Source organism: Chelonus insularis, unplaced genomic scaffold (assembly GCF_013357705.1).
Source record: "Chelonus insularis isolate UGA/USDA-ARS -01 unplaced genomic scaffold, ASM1335770v1 contig_41_pilon, whole genome shotgun sequence".
NCBI classification, from domain to species: Eukaryota; Metazoa; Arthropoda; class Insecta; order Hymenoptera; family Braconidae; genus Chelonus; species Chelonus insularis.
In genome coordinates, this window is record NW_023276571.1 from 263,520 (window position 1) to 286,528 (window position 23,009).

The following is a 23,009-nucleotide window of genomic DNA, read 5'->3' on the forward strand; positions in this document are numbered from 1 at the left end:
TTGATAGTATTATCTCAATTGAAATCAATTAACAGCCATGTTTTAGCAATCAAAATGTGTCATTTGCTAATTGTTGATATAACAATTTCAAAATGTTTCATTATGCTGAATAAACTGTTATATGCATTATAAATGTTTACATAACTTAGCCCTTAGCTTTTGTATTTGATATCTGTACATGGTTTTTCAGAATTTAAGAATATTTTTAATAAAAAAAGCTCGCGATAAAGTGCATCAATGCTTTCAAAATTTCCTTTAGAAAGGTATGTAATTGTATTGTCTCAGTATTTTCATACATCGATTCAATTTAAGCTCTACTCAAGAAGCATTTTATTAAAAAGAAATTCCTCACTCAAAAAGTATTCTTTTTCAATATTAATTGAAGATCCGATAATATAATTTTATTTGAAGTATTTTATATAAAGAACGATTATTAAAAAATTTTATCCACTTCATGCTACAAGTTTAGGTTCGTTAAAATGTAACACATGAAGTAATTTTCGCCTGTAAATAAAATTGAACTCTACTTTAATAAATAGACGAGTACAATTTAAATTGAAATATCTTTTTTTCAAAATTAATTGGCTTCGTTTTCTTCTTTTTTCGGGAATGGATATATTGTGCTGTCATGTGCTCATATTTTGCTGCCATTTTAATAAACAAATCTTTTTAACAAGTTGGCATTTATCATTCTAGCTCTCAGGACTACTAAAAAAAAATTTCTATTATAAAATTCGTTTCTTTTTATTAATTCATTCAACATTTTTTATAAAGCACAAATTTTTTCTAAGCGTTGAGATGTAAAACAAGGTGTAATTGAATGAAAAATAAATTAGAAAATTTTTAAAATGAATAAAAATTATTATTGATAACATAATTATTTCTACTTTTTTTTTAATCAATAATTGTTGATCATGCTATAATGTGTAATGCACTTAAATATACAGTGTCCTCTAATAACATAATGATAAAAATTAGACCAATCATTAATTAACTCTGATTCAAGTACATCGATTTTTCATTAAAACCACTAATAACTATTTGAAAGCCAGATAGCAATAAAATGAAGTATCCTAGTTGTTTGCATTAATTGATTCTTCTTTTCACATCCATCACAAGTATCAACAATCCCTCATTAATGAATCACTTGTTATTTTGATCCAATTTGTCATGCATTTAATTTGCCTTGATCTATGACACATAAATAATAGATTATTTTAATACAAGTGTCAATAACCTGAATATGTAATGGATATAATGTAGATTTATAAGTTGATAGTATGATCTTGATATTTCAATGCAACGCGACTTGTCACTGAAATTTTATGAGCATGACCTAAATTGTCTTCCTGAAGTGTCAGAGTCACGCAAACAGACGACGGCCAAGTATCCCTCTTGCATGGTAGAAACTCTAACAGACAAGAAGTGACATCAAGGGAAATATCTAAGCCATGTTTTACTATCTTAGTATTGAGGCCATTAACATTATCCAACTAGTGAATTTTATTCTTAAAATATTTTTCAATTAAGTTTCTCGTAACAAAATATCTCATAAATCAGCTAATAACTGTTCTATAAATCATTTCGATTGGTCGTCTCTCCTCATATGGCCATCTACCCCAGACTTACCCCTTTATATTCTATTGTTTAAATTTATAAATGTTTTAATCTGGCTAATTTTTGGCCTATCCATCAGGTGAGACAGGTGATGTTACATTTTTTTCACGCGTAGTTATTTGATTTCCGATAACTTTGTTTTCCATCCCCCATTATGAAACAATTTCTATTCTTAGTAGCATAAAATTTTTTCCTCTTTCATATGCTTACAAAAAAGATTGTATCATCAGGGAGAAAATGATTCGATATCTTACAAAAATAAGCATAGATAAAAATACGAATGCCACGTGCACGAGAGTAAAGAGTTAAGTTATACCAAGTCAATGATATCCAGCGTAACTAACGCGTAAATATCAGTCTTACATATAATCATGACTGGTGTAAATATAAAGGTTATAGTTTGCAGTGGATATGGTAGAGCAGAGCCATTTCTGTCAAGGTCAACGATTGAATGTTCATTAAGTATTACATTGTATTTAGGTTGACGTCAAAAGTTATTTTCATTATAATGTTTATAATAATAGAGAAAATGTCACTGAGATGAAAATAATTTGGAAACTTCTCAAATCAATATTCTACAGTATAAAGGGTCTATTCCAAAAGGTATAAATAAATTAAATATAATCAATGCCGCTATTTAATTTTGAAAATAGATCAGCTACTAATTAATTGACATTAGTAAAATAGTTGATCCTACGTAAAAATGTTCTCACTTTCGATACTCATCATGTTAATTGAATAATACAAATATAGACTAATTTCAAGGATATCTCTTTGTTTGATTAGCCTGTGTATAACCGTAATAGAGATCTTTTTTATTTAACCTTTTTATACACATACAGTCAGAAAAGTATAAAAACTACTTATTACTTAACATGTATATCCCACAATACTCGTCGTTTTACATAAAAAATGTTTTATCATAATTGATATTAGATTTTTAAGTACTATTTTTTCATTTTATTTAATAATTATTTTATGAAAAGAAATTTCTAATTAAAATTACTGACTTAAAATGATTTCATATGTTTAAAAAAATTTTATTTGAATTAGATTCTTCATTGCTCTAAGCTACTGGATGATAAATAGCTAAAATAAAACATTAAATATAAAGTTTATGATCATTTATGTAGATATAAATGAGTGATAATTTTTATTCAATTCTACGACCTACTGTAGGTTAACAAAAAAAACTATTCGGTCGAAAGGAGTACAGGATGTAGTTCTAATATACGTTGACTATGGAATATTAATTGCATTTATTTTTTATTCTAGATCTCCAAGGATACTTTTTATGCATATTTAAATACACATCAATAAGTCTCGATGCTATTATTATATTTTGTTGGTATTTTTAGCTATAGAATCTAACTTAAACATGATTGTTTGAAATAAGTAGTCTGCGGAATGGCATACATTCTTCAGTAACTATGTGGTTATTAGTTTGAAATTTCACAGTTTCGACAATTCCACACCGATTATGTGAATTTGTAATCTAAAGTGGCAAATAAATCAACGGTAATGTTGCTGATTCCGATACCATGTAAGTGTTCTGAAATAAAGCACGTTTAACACTTTCATACAAACATTTTAATGTTTATCCAACATTTACTGACTTAAACAAGGTACAGAAAATTTGTGACAAACTTTTAAACTCCATAACGTTTGAAATGAGTGTTGTGGTTAAGGGAGTAAGAACACATCAGACACATTGTAACAACTTTTTAATGAAAAGTTCATAAAATAGCGTCATGTTTGCTGTAAAAAAAGATCTTGACAATAAACTAGTACGTGTTCTATACCTTCTAATTCTCTAACATGTTATCAGATACCATTTATTATTTTTATTTTCATCTAATCATTGAAAATTGATATTTTATTGGTTAGAATCGTTGAACTCTTCTTTTTCGAACATTGCACTTTTCAGTTAGTTCGTTTTCTGATGATGTTCACAACAGTTATAGTTCGCAAGTCTTACCACAAGCAAATCAATTTTCAGTAGGTGACAGAAAATAGTACTTTTCACTCTTACCGAAGAAAAGTAGACCAACACGTGGTAAGCACGTGGTTTAAGATGGTTTAATTGCCTTATACCTAAGGCTGAAAACTATTTTTCACTATACCTATGCAGAAAGTGCGACATGTTTCAAATTAAAAAGTGAATTTTTTGCAAAAGTTTAGTGGAGACGAGTTATTTTTTACCTCTCTCTCTTTTTGAATGACAATCATCTGAAGTCTTTCAGTCTAAATAAGAAAACAATTAACTACAACTATTCAACTTGATATCAATCTATCGATCTCATTCAACAAACATTGAAGATAATGTTATTGACCTAATAAAAAGTGATCTTAGGATGAATAAATTACAAATAATTATGTAAACAATAGGCTTCAATTCTAGTGACCTTGACCTTGAAATACATTAGTGTTTACACTATTTGAACAAATTATCTTGTTATCCCAAACCATCTCTTCTTTTTCTAGTCTTCAGATAATCTCCATTTAATTAACCATCTCTTATATTTTTCAGCCTCTACAAATCGAATGGTCATTCCTGTTGAGGTGAACCATACATTGAGAGCAATATTAATTAAAATTTATTAATTAATTATATTATATTAATTAATTAAAAGATCACCAGGATCAGGAAGTCTCTTCATTGAGGTCAGCTGTATCAACACAGGTTTTTTGCAGTTTCCCTATGTCCTCGTGCAAATGCGATGCAGTGATTAGGACGTAAGTTGACTGCAGATGCAATTCAATAGACCATGTGCGTAATAGTATTTCGAATGGGTGGGATACCGAGAGTCAGTCGAAAGGGGAAGGAAGCTTGGAAAGAGTCCAAGTTAGGGTCTCTACTATAGGGACGAAGAGGAAGTATTGTCCAACACCTTGTCCAGCTAAGTATTGAAATAAATGATTTGCATTCAATATTTTTAGTTCAAAAAAGATTCCAATATTTTCTACCGAATGAGAAGTTAACACAATTGTAAATCCAACTATGAGACTTAACTATTAATTTTTTAGAGTGTACATTTAGCATCATCACTAGCTTACATTCCACCGGGTTTCAAGATTATTTATGACTTTGCATTCATGACATTTTTTACAAAACTTTAAAATGATCATTCTTTTTTTAAATATAAGACATCGTCAAAGATAAGTACTTTTATACCAGAGTAATGCGAATTTGTAGGAATTTTCAAATTAAAAAGTTTAAATTATGAAAGTTCAACTAAAATTTTTCATACTATTGAAATTGATTTTTTTATGACACAAAAAAATAATTCATGGTATATTAATAAAAGTGGAGAATATAAATTTTTTTTTTTTAATTCAATGAGTAATACATGACACTTTTTTTATTCACTTATCTTCTATTAACTATCTAGACATATAAATTAAACATTCTAGTAAAAGTTCTAGATGATCATTGATCAGATCAGCAAAAAAAAAAATAGTTCTCCTCATATGTAAATTAGAGAAGAAATTTCACATTCATGTTTAAAACACTCGTTTCAGCGTAGAGAAGAAAAATATATTTTCATTCGTATTACAAACTGAATAGTATGGAAGGAAAAAATATATGTAAAATACAACATGCATTATACTGCATTATATATACATTAATATAATTTTAAAGCTTGAATACATGTGATACAATAACCGATATAATAGAGTCAGAGTACTTTTTCCATACGAGAACAGTTTATAGTAATAGCAATTATTGTTTGTTATTTTCACAGATACGCCATCTGTGTCATTTATTTAAAGTAAAGTGGAAAAATTACACTCTATTGTGATGACTCTGTTTTACAATTCTACTTCAATAAAAATTCTATCTCTTTTTTTCGAATTTTATGGAAAAAATGTATGTAAATAATTTTTATATCTACATAGTTATTTCATGTTTTTGAGTCACATTATATATATATATATGTAAGCAATACATATATATATATATATATATATATATATATATATAAGAGAGTAAAAAAATAAAAATTTACTGGAACACATAATGAGTGGATATTTTTTAAATTTAGCTGCTTTCGAAATATCTCTTTAAATAACTTTAAAATATCTCTGTAGCTGTGTTGTTCTTCATTTTAACTAATGATGTAGCAAGATTATTCATCTAAGTTTTAAAAACACTCACAATTTTTGACAAAACTTTTTTATTTAGCTGTAAAATATATTAGTTAATATTAAAAATCAATATTTGTACAATAAATGTGAGAGAAATTTTTTTTTTCTTCCTTTTGATAATTTTCTTTGTGGCTCATTGAAGCTTTACAAGAAAATTGAGTGTGATTGACTTTATAAGAGTATTGAAGTTGCTATTGTTGAACTATTCTATTTTTAAAATCAATATCTCATACAGAATAATAGTAATCTTTTGTAATATTAGAGTCAAAAATTATCAGTTTTATTTAAAACTTTTATTTTTTTTATGATTTGTCATGGTTAATTAAACAAGACAGAAAGATAAAGTAATCGATCCACCGAGAGAAGTGAGGTTGCTATTTATGGAAAAAGATTGATCACGACATGAATGAATAATTAAAGAGAATACCAGTCAATACGAATTTTTCTGTTATTTTCAATTAACGAACTCTTATTTTGCAATAATTCTGTAAAGATTCATGATTCCGGGAAAAATAGTTCGTGTACACTGGAAAAGAATTTCGCTGTATAAAAAAATTTTTATTTAATCAATAAAAAGAATTTAAAATATTCGCAATAAAATTTTTTATTGAAATTGATATTGAGTTTAAGATTATGACAAGTTTAAATAAAAGTGACATTTAATTCATTCTTATTTTTTAAAATTCAATGGATCCAAAATTTCCCCTATAAAAAAATAGTACTCTAACCTCGAGCAAGGGTCGTAATAACCCCTGAAAAAATTTTTATCGATAAATGTAGATTTTGCGATTCTGTATAAATAATTATACCACCTTCTTACCCCTATCTTTTATAGTTTAAAGAAAAATCATCCCCAAAAGTAAAAAAATTAAAAACCTAATTTTTTTGTTTAATTTCAATATTTTTTTTATATTTAAAAAAAAGTATCTTTCAGATGTTAAATACTCGGATAATTTTATTAAAAATAATTGAGCACAATAATAATGTATTTCTTCACTGAATTATTTTAAGTAACCATAAAATCTGTAAAAATTCTACCATGTTAATTCTAAAAAAAATATTCCATGGCAACTATTCAAAAATTTGATTTTACTAGTTGAAAAAAATATTACTTATTCACAGTAAATTTTTTTCTCAGTGTACTTTTTTAATAAGCTTCTCAGTAAAGAGATTTTTCCAACTATGTACGATATTTTTATACTTAATTCTAAAAGTTTATACTCTTGATAGCAAAATATCAGAAAAATTCTGATTTAAAAGTTGAAAGTCTTTGAAAAAGTTGTTCGTTAGTTAAGAAAAGTGTTGGTTTATAAATAAAAACTATCTCATAAAAAAAAATGTAAAATATGCTATGTATAAAAATTTATTGCTCTTTATTTCACAATGCATATTAGATGAAGTCCAGCCGAGAGAATAATAACAATTTTATTCATCCCTATTTTCGGTGTTACAAATAACTATTCATAAGAAGTAGATTACATGGATGTTCTAATTTAACTATCGTTAAAGTAATTGAGGCCAAACAATCAATATTGTTGATTGGCCCTAAAAACGTAACTAAACATTTCTATTTTTATGTGAAGATTTTTTTTATGTAGATCATTAAATTAAAGACGGATCAATTCACCTAAGAACAGAAAGTATTTCTTACGATTTTTTCTACTGCATTATGATAAAAAATTATTAGAAAATAAAACGTTTATTTTAATTAGAAAAAAATGGAATTAATTTTTTTAACAGTCGATCGAAATATCTTAAACCAAATTATACCTTTGAGCAAGCTCAATGTAGGCCTTGTATAGACTTTAATAAAACAAAGCGATGCTTTGTTCAAGTTTCTTCTTTTCATCCACACCAAAAATGGAATATTATTTTTATTTCAATGCATATGGATGCATAGAATAAAATATATATATATAATAATTTAATCATAATTAGAGTTTTAATCGGAGAAATGTTGTGTGTGGAGAATACTGTACAGAAATGAACTGGGTAAATCAATTAGATGATAATAATAATAATAATAATAATAAAAGCAAGAATCAATAATCCATAACATTTGTGTTACACAATACAGTTGTAAATAAATGCTATTTAACTGTTAATGAAATAACTTTAATATCAATGATAACTTTATTGAAACATAATTTCGAATTTTATAAGTAATTATAGAGAGTATAATTTTAATAATATTAATACTATTATATGTATGTATTTTATCATAAAGCTTTTTGTTGCTATTTTTTCATTGCCTGTTATCGAGTACAAGCGTGACATTAATGAAATTATGAATAAAATATATTTATGTAGCGTTTATTGAACGATCAGCCATTTATTATGTCAGTTGTTAGTAGTCGTGAATAATTAAATAAATCATATTAATTTTATCCTCTCGGCAAGGCAATTAAATGACTTAAAAATATTATTTCATATTTGAATTTATATGTTAGACAGTGTCTCTAACGTGGTAATGATAAATGAACAAATAAACATCAGTTCAAGACTGAGACTCAACCCAAACGTATTCATGTCTGTTAAATAATTTATTATTCATTATTTATTTGATTTAATAAATCACCATTGCTCTTACAAACTATCGTAATGTTATTTAAATTATTTACATTTTGTGTTACAAGAGAAAAATTATTGTGCAATTATTTTTACTGTAACAATATTGTTTATTATAAGTTATTATGAATAAAAAATTAGGTTTATAATAATTTATTTATAATTTTATGATTTTTTATGCCCAAAAAATTAGGTGACCGTGAACGTGTATGATAATGGATCACTTTTTGTTTCTACTGAATAATATTTTATTTAATTAAATTATTATTAATTATCACTTTTTTGTGATGAATTTTCTTTTCATTGCCAAAAAGTTTGTGAGGATTAACTGTTGGAAGACGCAGTGGGCTTAAAATATAAACAAATGGATCATATTAAAGACCATAATCCTACCTTCTATTCTAATAATAATCATCATTCTAAAAATATTTTTATTAAAATTTTTTTTTGATATTTATGATAATAATAGAACATTTAAATTTTTAATATCTAAGAGTTTTGAATATTTATTGATTCATCTGAAATAGTAAACTAGAGCGATATACAAAGTAAAAATATACCAAAGACAGAAATACAAAGCATAAAGTTATATGATTACTTTCAAACTGTTGGCTAGAAGCGATACCCTCAAGACATTTATTCGATTACGGACTATCTAATCTTCAGCGTACAACCCTCTTGGGTTAGAGATAATAAAATTCGGACTTTGCCTATAGCTTTCTGTCTTTCAACTATTATTGAACTCTCACAATCACATTTATGGTTTCAAATAATATTTATATAGATGGGAATGTTTATTTTTTATGTCTTATATATAAAATCTGTTCAATTATTATAAAAAATTATAGTTTTTTTCGTTCATAAACAGTTTTTTTATCGTGTCAAAACAAGTCTACCTAGCACTGTATAAACTATTCGAACATTAAATTTTATTCCGTGCATATGTGAAAATGAAAATCACATCTAGAGAATTTTTTTAGTGAAGTTTTCTCTCTGATTTTTCAGAAACTTTATAAATTGAATAAAAACTTTTCTATTTAATCTATGCTAACGCTTTTTGATAACATAATATCTTTTTCTTGAAACTATCACTGCAGTGAGTTTTGTTTACACTGAAAAAAGAATTAGATTCGAACTGTTTAGAATATGAGAGTTGGATTTGCAAATGCTACAGTGCTGCCACCATCTTAACTGTGGACTTGTGAGAAAGATTATGACTCTTTCCCTCTATCGGCTATTGATGTGACTACATTGTATCTTTTAAGAATTTTTTAAGATCATGTAATCAACCTATAATTGACAAAAAAACAAATCCTATTTTAGGAGATCTTTTGATTTGTCATTCCTAATTGGAAATAATTATATTCCTCATTGGTAACTATAAACTGAAGTGGAATTGGTAGTTAGTTTAATTGTTTAACAATTTTTAAAAGTAGAAAAAATACATTTTGATAGATTTTTCCTTTGAAATTCATTGACTAAATTAGAACTACTTTTTTTTTAGGAATCATTGGATGTAAATCGTTGAATTCATGTAGTAATTAAAACTTTTATTATTTTTAATTTTTAAACAATTTTTTCTAAATTGCTTATTTTTTATTAGTTTTATTCAGCTACACGAAAATTCATGTCTAAAATTTTTACAACTGACTTCAATATTTAATATTAATTGAAAAAAAATTTCATTTTTTAATAACAATGATGAACAGAGAGAAATAGAGAGATGCTTTATGTTTCAAGATTTTTTTTTTCCATTTATACTTTTTCTTGAGAAAAAGAGTAAGAAATAACCGCACTTCTTCTGCAATTTCACCCTCACTAGTGGCAACAACTAAGCATACTCGCATTAACAAGCTGAGTAAAGTGGAATAGAGTGAATGTACGTAACCAATTCACGGGTTGTGTAGCGAAAAGCAACTTGGCCATGACTATACAAGAGTTCGTATGAATACCGAGGGCGTGGACTAATGAGTATGAACACAAGTGTAAGAACATTCGGTCAAGATTCATTTTCTAGTACTTATTTTCATCTTTTTTTTCTTATTATTCCATACTTTTTTTTCTATTTTTATTACCATTTTCTTGACCTTTTGTTAATCACATTAGAAATAATTCTATTTATTGCGAGTGTAATGATGTTAACGGAATATTTTTTTTTTGTTAAAAGATGGTTATAATTTTTCATGGCACCTTATGTTTCTTATTCCATTTCCTCTGACACATGAGGTTATAACGAGTGTTCGAAATATTACCAATATGTTGACCCAGTCATAGATCATCGAATTCCTCTGACACATGAGATAAAAATAAATTTTGTATTTTTGGCCTCTAGCCAATGCTTCTATTTAAAAGGAGTATAAAAATAGAAAACGACAATTATGCCTTATTTGAAAACAAAATTGATAATAAATTAAGCAATAAATAGATATCAGAAGAATAATAGTAAATAAGTCTTTTTTTTTTATTGTATTCTTCTTGTTATTTGAAACAACTCGTTCACATTGAGTGTTATGCGCAGAATACTCTTCAATATTCTTAAGATAATTTTACAGTCTCTCTCTAAAAATATATGTTTTAATACTGAAATATTTCTACATTAATTCCAAGTCTATTATTTTTATTTTGTTCATGTAAACACAATTGTTTATTAGTTTTTATTATTCTCAAGCAATTTTTCACATTGTCTCCAATTTTTTATAAGACATTTATTTTTCCTGAAAGATTAATTATGGTCATAATTACGGTAAAATATCAGTACGATTTAACACCTAAATTTTTAGAATGTTTAGGGCCATAAACAGATTATAGTGTTTTGGTAAACGGCAAGGAGTGTTTAATATTCATCCATGAAACTGCTATAGTTTGTTTATAACGTTTAACATTATAAACACTTGAAGTGTTTTGTTATAACACACTGGGATTTGCAGTGAATTTAGAAAAAAAAATGAATGTATTTTATACGGAATTAAGATAAATATTCGGCTTACACAACGAATAGTACTATTTTCTAATTCAAAAACATCAATAACCTTTTATCGCAGTCACGTGATTTATTTCTAAGATATATTATCATTTGAATGGGTATTGCAGTTTTAAAAATTAATCACATCATTCTCATAAACGTCTAAGTGAAAGACGAATGAAAGCTAGTATTTGAATAAATCAAAAAATACTCCGATCTGTATTTTTAAATTTAACCTCTTTATGCGGTAATAAAATAGGGCTTTCTAAAGTGTGGTTTCAGTAGGTATAATATTGACTGACTGATGATCAAAACCTATGGGGTACTTTCTGTTAATGGAAGCCTCAGGATATACATTCTATTCGCACTTGTTCATTTTTTTTTTTTTTTAATCTATTAATAGAATTTATTTTTATCAGATAAAAACGGGAGAGTGATGGGTTTATGATGAATAATTTATTAATTCAAAAATTCCATTTGCACTAGACTGATATTCATCCATATATATTTTAATGTTTACCAACTGTCAAATATAGAAAATGAATTTGGATTCTTAAAAAGCATATGATTTTACGAAATTCTCGAATAATCAGAATACAGATAATATTATTTCCAAGAAATCATTTATTAAATTTCAATTTTCATGCTCAAAGTTCAGGAGATAGAGTTTAGTCAATTCATGAATATTATTTTCTATTTCAAAAATAAGTTTGTGATGAAATTTCCTTGAAAATAAACCAGTTATTGTTTTTTTCTTTTTAAAAAAATCAATAAGCATTTTAGCATACATTTATCTTCAAAAATTAATATTTTCTGAAAGCTATTTTTTGTGGAAGCTTCGTTCAAAGCTCATTTTATTTAAAAAAAAAATAAATAAAAATTGTTTTCATAATTCATTGCACATATAAATTAGATGTAGAATTTTTAATCTCGTGACAATAGAATATCAATAAATATCTGTCTGTCTGTCAAAAAATTATGTTTATGAATAATTTAAAGAATCTTTAAATATATTAAAATAAAAAGAAATCCAAGCTTTTATATATACTTTCAACCTTCTAAATTATTTTCCGTTATAGAACATACTAAAACAATTTGATGAACTGCTCGATTATAATTTATTCTGCAGGACGTAAAGGTCAATCTAAAAATAACCATTTTTTCGATATTTATTATTTTCATCAAAACTCCCCTAATTTTAAATAAATAAAAAAAAAATAGTGGAAAAGAAATAAAATAATTCTTTTAAAGAAATAAAATTAAAAAAGTTGAATGAAAAAGATATTTTTTCTTGGTATCCAAATGGAATAACTTTTTTGATTGATTGCAATTTCCGAATGAATGAATATTCGATTTTATTCTGACCCTCGTTAACTGGTTTTATGATGAAGATCGATGCCCACACGTATACAAAATTTCACAAGAAAATGAATTTTAAAAAAGAAGAAAAAATGTTGGATCGATAAATTTATCAAACAGTCTCTTGACCGAGTTCTGTGATATACAACAACTCAGTAAGAATTACTACTATGAAGAACATCTTGAGACTTTTCTCGTGAATGCCTTCTCCTCTGAGCATATTGACCCAAAGGCTCTTCACCTTGAGGTGGCAATAATTCAAAGGAAAACATCCAATTTCGTGTGCAATCTTATTTATATCTTAAGTTTATATTCGAATTATTTTTATTTTAAATGAGAATATAAATTTTCCATGTCATTATAATATTCTATAAATATATTTACCTTCGTCAAGACAATTGATAGCAATTAGTATTATTTTTAAAAAATAAAATGTCATAGGTTACTACTGGAAACAGCATAAACATTTTAAATGAATGCGTGATGGGATTTACAGTTGAAGCGTAAAGCGTTGGCTGAAATTTGTTTAAGCTCTATGAATAGACTTCAGCCTATATACTGCTATCTATGACCCAGGAGAATAAATTGACGGATAACAAATTTAATTACTTAATGTTTCACATGTCTTTTAAAATAAAAAAAAAACTTTTAGTTTAGAGTCATATTTATATATCAAATATTCTACATTTTAATATTCACTCAAAAATATTTAATTATAATATTTTTGCTTGCTTTGGGAAAACCTCTAACACACATTTATTTCAAAAAATATGCAAACATACCCCAGTATTTTTTTTAACTATCGGAAAATTGTTTATAATTCAGAGAAATTTAAATGTTCACTCAATGTCAATATTTGATAATAAAATTTTTTTTAAATTAAACAAGTAACATTTTAAGCTTCCCTGCTTTTTATTAGAATCATGAATAGAGCATTCAATAAAAGTTGAAATAATTCCTTTGAACAAATAAAATACCACTTAAATTATCTATTGAATTGACATGTAAATGGATTTCGATAGAAAAAAAATTTTTATGATGAAAAAAAATATAAAATAAGTGATAAGTTTGATTAAACTTATTGATATGGATTATTAAAAATCAATAAAATGATATAAAAATTATTGCTTGACTTTTATCGTTATTTAGTTTATTTATTATTTATGTCATGTTAAAGTCATCGATAAATTTAATATTATATAGCAAACAGTTAGCTCAAAAGTTCTACCAAAATGCCAGCAGGAAAGAATTCTTTACTACTGTTAGCAATCTAGTGTAATGCTTTTCTCCCCTTTTGTTTCATATAAAGTCATATTTTACATGTATTTTATTACTCTTTTCGCTTCTTTATAATGTATAGAAAATATTCTCTTGTTGTGAGCAATCCATGTCTTGCACAAGAGACCGTTTGTTCAGATAAAAGCGAATACTTTTATTACATGAAAAGAAATGAAAATATTTGATGGAATTCAGTGTAAAAAGAATCAGTTTAATTAAGAGATAAACCTGAGAAATTTTATAACCAGTTTTATGTTAACAATCACTACCAAAGATCTTAGCAAAGTAAATTAAAAGGAAAAGAAAAAATATCACCAAATTTCTAGGGTAAAAAACATCCTCATAGTGCAGGTGGGCTAAGAATAAGTCAAGGGTGTGGAAAAGATAATCCAACTTGGGGTAAAAATTACTCTGGAAGAAATAAAAGTAACAAAAAACAAATAGCGTCATTGAAGGTCATAAAAAAGGTCATAAAATCACCTACATAGATTCAGACAATCAGTTGGAAAATTTCATATCCAAATGCGAAGTAAAATTTAAAATGTATTAGAAAATTTTTAGAAAAATAGTTATCACTTGCAGTAGAATATATTTTGATGTAAAATAACTGTTACAAATGACTCTGCTAGTAGAAAAGAAGGATGATTTAAAATGTATTAAACTGAAAAATTTATGTAAGTAATAAATTAATAATAATAAAGCTTATTTATTGATAGGCATTAAAAGTAAATATTAATTTAATATTATTGCTAGCCATTAAGAATTACCCTTTTCTCATAAGTTAAAATACTTTAACGATAAACATAAAAAATACCTAATAAGGGTATCAATACCTAACTATAGAGTAAGCTTAATGACGTAGTAAATGCAGTTTGATGTGGAGGAGGGATGATAAAATTTACACTAGAGTAATGAAATTTTTACCCTGAAGCTGTCTAAAAATTACTCATCTAAATGATGATAATAACTTTGATTGACTCCTACACGTTAATTTGATGTTTTGACTTCAGGAGATGTTGATGTCATAATATTGATTATTTATGCCCACAAATGTTCCAATTAAGAGAAAATAAAATTGGTCGGGGTGTGATTTAGTTTATTTATACTATCAAATTTTTATTTGATCATTTTTACTAGTAACCTGGGTAAAATTTTTATAAACAATTCTCATTTTTTTAAACCCTCACTGATTTGTTAGAGTGAAAAAAAATGTAATTTCTAACAAGAAAAATCTTTCAACAAGGATTGAATTGATTGATAGTAATCTAAGAAATCGTTATGAGATCGTTCTGTATTACCAACAAATGGTAACTGTAAAATTGTTAGCGAGCTTTTTTTGTATTCTTCAAGATCGAATATTTCAAAAAGTAAATTAAGAAAAGAAAAATAAAGTGACAGTTATCTTTGTTATACGATGAGAAACAAAATATTTTAAACAAATAAAAAATTATTTATTATGAAAAAAAAAAAGAATATCACATCCACTTTTATTATCTGCGATAATTTTTTTGAAATCATTGTGTTATTTGATATAAAAAAAACTTTACTGCAAAATAAAAGGTTAGAGCTGCTAATTAAATTGCACCATGACTAAAATAATAACTATGAACACTATTTTCTTAATGGTTTATCAATGATGATTTTTAATAATGAGAATTATTTATCTTTATGAGATATCATGTTTATATAGAAGAAGCAATAAGCAAACATTACTATACTTGAATAAATAAATGAGCTTAGAAACAATAAGCATTGTTAAGTTATTCAGCTAATTATAAATAGAATAGTTATTTAAAGCAACAAATTTTCTAGGAAATCTTGAAATCTATAATAACGGTGAAAGCTTTCAAAGTGCCTCCCATGAAGCAAACAACTTATGTCATCAGTGTAAGTTTCCTAAAGAGATAAAGTCACTCAACGATAACACAGCAGTAGACTTGCAATAAAGTCATGACAGCACAGACTGGATGTCAATTTTCAAAGTATCATTACTTATCATTTCAAGCAAAAATAGACAACAAAATACAATAACTTTTTATTTTTTATTAAACTATCAGAAGCCAAAAATATTGAACAAATACAATAATGTCAATATTTTTTCCCTCCAAGCTAAGAATAAAATACTAAGTTTATTTACCATCACCAGTTATTGATCAGAAAAGAAAATGTTTCTTCTGTGCAAAAATTTTTAATTACAGAAAGTGGAAAAAAACAAATGAACATTCTTCAACAGCAAATAATAACTAGCTATAAATATCTTTGACATTTGACAAAAGTTTCAGTGAAACGACAAAATATTTCACACTTTTACTGTCACTATAACAGACCTGAATTAATCATTTCTGCTTTAAGCTTGAGGAAAATTTTTTTGTCATATTCTAATCTTGACCTACTATACTTATTCTCATCATCTTGAAAAGAAACATTACTAAATCTCACAAAAGTAAGTAAAACACATACATCTGTATGTTTCAGAGCTCTTATGTCTGACCATTCAATGCTTAATGTCCCTTTCTGCTAGCATGACATGGCATTTTCAGTCTCTCTGTCCTGAGGTGATTCTCGCACCAACGTAAAAGACCATTTGAGCTTAAGATGGAGAAAAAAAATGAGTTGAATAAAAGAAAAAAATGCTCTCTATCTTTTTGATTGCTTCAAGAATATTGTCTAAACTTTTTTACATGGAGGTATGATAATAAATTTTTGCTCATTTTTAGTTTGTACATCAACAGTGAGATGAAAAAGATTGAAAATTCAATTAGTGGCTGGAAACTTTAATGGTAAAGTAAACTTGCTCTACTTTGTCATATACTTTAACTTTGTAATAGTTTTTGTCTTGATATTGTTTAACCGCAAATCTTTGAAAACACAGTATTTTGAAATTGTAGTTATAGAGTTGTTAAACAATAACTGCATATCCAATCTTCTTCTTCATTAAGAATAGTTGAATAAATTTTTTCACTTAATGATTTTAAGATATAAAAACATAAGATAGTTATTTCAATAATTAAATTCCTTTTTTTTTAAATATTTTTTTTCATTAACGTTAATGATGATCTGGTATATTAAGAAATGAGATTGGAGATTCAATTGATTGTTGAGATATTTATATAGACTGAAAGATTAATTTTTTGTGGATTTAAATTGATAAGATTTTCTTGATGGATCCAAATGATTTAAAAAGCACCAAGATTGAGAGAGAGAGAGAGAGAGAGTTATGGAATAAGCATGTCCTCATTATCAACATCATTGTTGCTAGCGGGATTTCAAGCAGAAAACTGATGCAAGAATTGAAGCATATTGATATTAAAATATGAAGAAATGATAGTTATTCTTAATGATGAAGAGTTCAATACATCAACTGCTAACTGCGTGGAAATGTTTGTTAGGTATACTTAAAGATCATTCAACATCTCATGACAAATTTGCTGTCTAACTGGAACCTAATGTGGGCTAAGCAAACATTCTCACTCAGCCAGGAGTGTAGTTTAATAAATGCTGACTTATTCTCTGCATCATTCACACTCTGAATACTCTACCCTTTCTCTTATACAATTACTGTTGCTCTAGTCATTGCTACTGACCTTTTAATAGAACTTACTTATCCCCCAGTTATCCTATTTACATTTGCTCCCATTCAACTTGTCTTGCAGAAGGACGCCTCTTGCTATCAAGAAAGTTTTTAGTTCTGTAAGGTAATTGATACTTGAATCAGGGACTAGAGAACAGTAATTGAATATGGAGTACCAATATGAGCAGTCACTGAATATAGAATCAATAGTCTACTATGATGGTGATCTTTTTTATTAACCTTTTCCATATGATTCTAACTAGCAGTTATTATTTCTGATAACCTTCTGCTCATGTTGAACTCCATTTCACATGACCAACACCTTACAAATGCTCTAGATGACTATCTATCTGCAAAAACCCATTTAGCTGTTAAATTTACCTTTCTATAATTGATTTATTTTTTTTTATTTAAAAAAAAAAAAAATAACTATATAGTCTATGGTAAGGGAACAATTTCATGATAAGTTTCCTCCATTGATTTAATTCTCGATAATTTTATGCTCAGTATAATTTCAGGTGAAGGACCTTCTCTAACCACATCCGAATCGGCTTCGAAACACGAAGGAGAAGATGAAGTAATGAAGAGACCTTAACACTAGATGAATTTGGCAAGTAATTCTGATGATGTTGATGGTCAAAATCCAGTCTACAACTGCAGCATGTTACCGCATTTTGTATATAATCCTCCAACACTACGTGAACTGAGTGCAAGAATGATCTGAATGTTTGGAAGCTTGAGTCATAAAATAAGAAATAAAGCTCCATGAGTAAAGTGAGCTAAAATATGTTTGAAGACATTTTGAACAGTCAGTCTTCCACTGACATTCAGGCGTGAATGTGTTTAGTGTGTTCAGCAACTTGTATTGAATAAAGTGAAGTGAGAAATTATAAGTTAATTAGCAAAGATTAATTTAGTACTTCTTTGAAGTATCCACTCAAGTGTCAAGTCTGTCTATCTTCAACAACTAGCTATCCACCTCCATGGATTTTTTGAAACTTTAACTTCTAAAGGCTTCAAAGAGGTTTGAAAGATATTGTAGTATTAGTTTGTGTTCATTTGATTACAAATTTATAATAAGAAAAAATTGTTGTAACTATTTTTAAATAATTTCTAGCTACTAGATGATTATGATCTTCCAAATAAAACCTCAGGTATTCCTATCATAGCCTAGCTCGTGACTAGCTCAATCTCTAATGATATTCTGCTCACAAGATTATATTAATATTATCTTAAATTTATGTTTGCATATGAGCTTTATAATAACTAACACTTTATCAACTTATCTACCTAGCAACAATTTACCACCCAACCTTTTTTAATTTTTCCAAAATAAACATCTTGATCCAATATTAAATCTCCCATCATTATCGAACCCACTAATTGACGATGAGAAGTTAATTAAAGGAATAACGTGTTATCTTGTCCATACATGATCCTAATATTCATTAATCTTTATTCTCAGCTATTACAGTGTTGGTAAATTCCAGTTCCGAGCTCGGAAGTTTCACTATACCTGGCTGGTCTCAGGAATAAGTAACAAAGGAAACTTTGCTTCCATAGAAACACTATGCAGCTTTATGAAGTATTAACGCGAATGGTAAAGAAAAATAAGATTACATTTTAGCAGTGAGTATATAACTATATAATCACGAAAAGTTTGTGTTTTAATTTTTTAAAGTACTTCAAACATTCAAGACCAATAATTTTTTAATATTTATCTTTCAAACTAATCATTAATTATTAATTAGAAATATCAACCCTTAGAAGAAAAAAAAAAATTTCTAATGAATAAAAAAAAAAAACTTTAATGATATTTATAATCAACAAGGTTCCTTCATTTATTCTAGCTGTCAATCTATCATAATCTCAGCTTTAACGACTAGCGTAAAATGTCATTAATATTTATTTTTTTATATCTGAATATCTGTTAATTAATTCGAAGAAGGTTAATATTTTAACTTCTAACCGATAAATGTTGATAAAAAAATTAATTAAGAATTATTGAGAAAGAGTTTTTCATGTGTAATAAATTGATTAAAAGCTTTCATTAACATATTCCAATACCAACAAAAGAAATATTAATTTTTTTTCGTGTTAGAAGGAAGATTCGTTAGCAAAATTGAGTAAATGATTTTATTAATTCACGAAAAAAATATATATTTATAAAATTTTCCTTAACTTTAAAAAAGAAATTTTTTTTCTCTTACTGATAATTTAAGAAGAACAATTGACCTCAATTAGATCTTTTTAATGATACTTTGGTCTCCAGAGTGTAGTTACATAAAATATGGTAAATTTAATTGAAGAAGAAACTAACTGGTTTCAATGTTAATATTATTAATTAAATATTAATGATATTTAAATTGTTAATTAATATTACCAAGTGTATAAGACAAATAAAGGTAAAAGTGACCATATTGTATTACGATCGACTGATTAACTCTACACGCAATTTATCATTTAGGTTTATCGCGTGCTCCAGTTTACCGATACTACACCACGTGGATCATGTAAATAAAAAGCTCACTAGTCCAAAGACAACGACGAATTCATTTTAAAACACTTTTATTGTATATGAGAAATATTGTATCGATAAAGTATACAAGAAATAAAACATGATGATATGAATTTTTGATTCAAAGAAAAAATAATTTATGAATTTCACTAGAAATGCGTCGAATTTTTTTTCCATGAATTGGAATACCAACATTGAAAATGAAAAATATGAACAAAAAATTCCTATCGATTTATTTCGATAAATTAATGAGACTCTTTTCAACCTTAAATTCAAAGGCGTTAGTTCACTTCATTTATGTATTATTTTTTTATTTTAGTTGGAGATACGTAAAAAAATCTTCACCAACATAATGTTGTTTTAGCAGAAAACTTTTAAACCAAAAAAAAAAAACTATTTACACATCACAAAAGTAATTTGTAAAGTTAAATCCTACCTTAATACACGTTGACACTAATTTGTTCCCATAGAGTCTTAGAAAAGATTCACTTTTTAATTACTTTTGGCCACTAGAGTCCCAATGTCGAGACGCATTATATAAAAAAACCGGCAACAGTTGACAAACTTTTTTCGCGTAACTCGGATAAAATTATTTTCGTAGAACAGACAACAATCAAGAATATCCAAAAGAGAAAAACTAAACGAGAAAATAAGAAGGAAGGAGATTGACGATGTAAAAAGATATGTGTTTATGGGAATACAAAAACATTGAGGCGCGTGAATAAAACGCGTTCGCAGTGCAACCACCCGCACGGCACACTGAGGGTAGAAACGTGGTTGCCCTCGCGACGCTATCGAGTTTTTCCGGTGATGTTCGAGTACTTTCGGGTGGCCGAACGTTGTACTGAGCGAGAGAGAAACGTTAACCGAAAGAAAGAGACAACGACATCGAGGAAGCAAAGCGCAATGGACGAGGGAGAAAATACTCTAGAGGAGGAAAAGAATACTTGTGATCGTGTGTATCTAACGACCTCTATTGCTCAGACACTTTTTGTTGTATTTGTTCCGTTACGTGCAGTGTGTTGTCTAACCATCTCCGTCGTCATGACGATGTAAACTCAAAAATATACATGAGTGGAATAGAAAATATGAAATTATTGCTTTGGTATTTCATTTCGTTCACACGTTCAAGAATATTTATGGTTCAATATTGGAGTCAATCGTTTGCGATTATATGTTTCCAAAAATTTCATTTATTCACGATGCGTTGTACTCAACCTCAAATAACGAATCAGTGTGCTTTTGATTTATTGAATTTCTTCGGCTTTCACACAACACGTCAGAATATTTGAACAAAAAATACTCTCATTTGAGGAAAAAATATTTATTTAGTTTGGATTGGAGTGTGATAGAGAGAAAAAATCAAAGAGAAGCAGTGAAAAGTATTTTGGATATTTTTTTTCTCTCAATTGCCAGATGGAGAAGATTGTTTTCCAAGAATTTATTGCCACATATTTGATGATATGGTTTTGCTGAATATATATAAAACAACAGTTTGACTATTCTATTTACATGAGTTTGGTATCCAAATGAATTTGTTTAGTATTGGAAGAAGAATGCTTTTATAGGAATCATTCAAGTCGTTTTCTGAGCTTTAAGAATAAGTTTGACTGGACTAACATGTCTACACGAATTAAAATATATTTCAAAGTATTAGCTATTTTATTATCCACATTCTATTGTTTTTATACTAAATATTATTTATTATTATTTATTTTATTTTTACAGGAGTTCCTAAACTTTTGATATAGTAAACAATTTTAAAGAAAGAGTGTAATGGCTTTACATTGTGAATAGGACGAGTCGTCTAGGATCTATACCAGGAAATTTCTAGGTAGTTGGTGGAGATTGCTGTATTCATTGATTCCAGGTAGTTATTTGCAGATAGAATTATTATTTGCTGAGCAGGGCAGAAAAATGTATTCCATCATTTTCAATTGGTTGAGATTACACCATTTGGATGGTGCTTTTGAGTTGACATTCATGTAAGCTTCATTTATCTGAAAAACAGTCAGCAGTGGTAGGTTCAATTTTATCATTACTCCGTACTAAAAGGAAATTAGGTAAAAATTTATCCTTCAGTTTTAATACGAATTTAGTAATCATTGATTGCCTAATAGTATTAATTGTTAAAACTGTTGAAATTAAAAGTTAATTAAAATTAGATTATTAATTTAATTAAAAAAAAAAAATGTTTTTCTTTTAGTTTTAATCCTTTTTTTGCTTTTTATGTATAGAATTAAAGCACAAAGTTTCCGTGTAAATATCGACTTTACATATAATTTATTAACGTTCCGTGAATCAGAATAATTGAAAAGAAATTGTCAATAAATCAAGAAATGTTTTATTTTCTTTTAATTGAAGCACAGACATGACAGTAAAATTATTCTGTAGAAAGAAAATGAATATCCAATGGATATTTTAGTTTTCATCGAGTTCACAGTGAATAAAAAAAAAAATATCAACAAAAACAAGTTTGCTCAAATTACAAAAATAATTCTGAAACTCATTTTGATACATAAAAAAAAACAATTAAACTCATTATTTTCACAAAACCATTTAATTTTCTATAAAATTCAAAATTCTACTGTTTTTAATTCCTGAAAAATACTGTTAATCAAAACAATATTTTATTACATTTTAATTAAAAAAAAAAACTCTGCAACCAACTGAAAAGAAATCTATGAAATCATTTATCGACTGAATAATTAAATCAACTTGAACTCAATAAATCAATAGCAGTGTTGAATTTTCTTTGAACTAAAATACAATAATTTATCCGTTAATTATCAGATGACAAGATAAATAAATGAATTAGATTGCCAGAAAATATAACTTATTAACTCCACAGAAAATCCAACAGTAGTGAGAGATGGCCAACATGCTATTTTCTCGCCCGCGTGTGTGCTTTACTCCAACGAATGACTGTCAAAAGGTCGATGAACTCAGTTCGCGCGAGCGCAACTCTTCCCTTATGTTCTTATTCT

At 27.1% G+C, this 23,009-nt stretch overlaps 1 protein-coding gene across 1 annotated transcript in view; it reads right to left on the reverse strand.

Moving 5' to 3' along the window:
* The window catches only part of LOC118069504 (small conductance calcium-activated potassium channel protein-like), a 38,970-nt gene extending 18,207 nt beyond the window's left edge, over nt 1-20,763 (reverse strand). The window contains exon 1 of the mRNA XM_035087670.1: nt 20,459-20,763. The gene's annotated coding sequence lies outside the window, so the exon portion shown is untranslated. The remainder of the gene's footprint in view (nt 1-20,458) is intronic.
* Between the last annotated feature and the right edge of the window lie 2,246 nt (nt 20,764-23,009).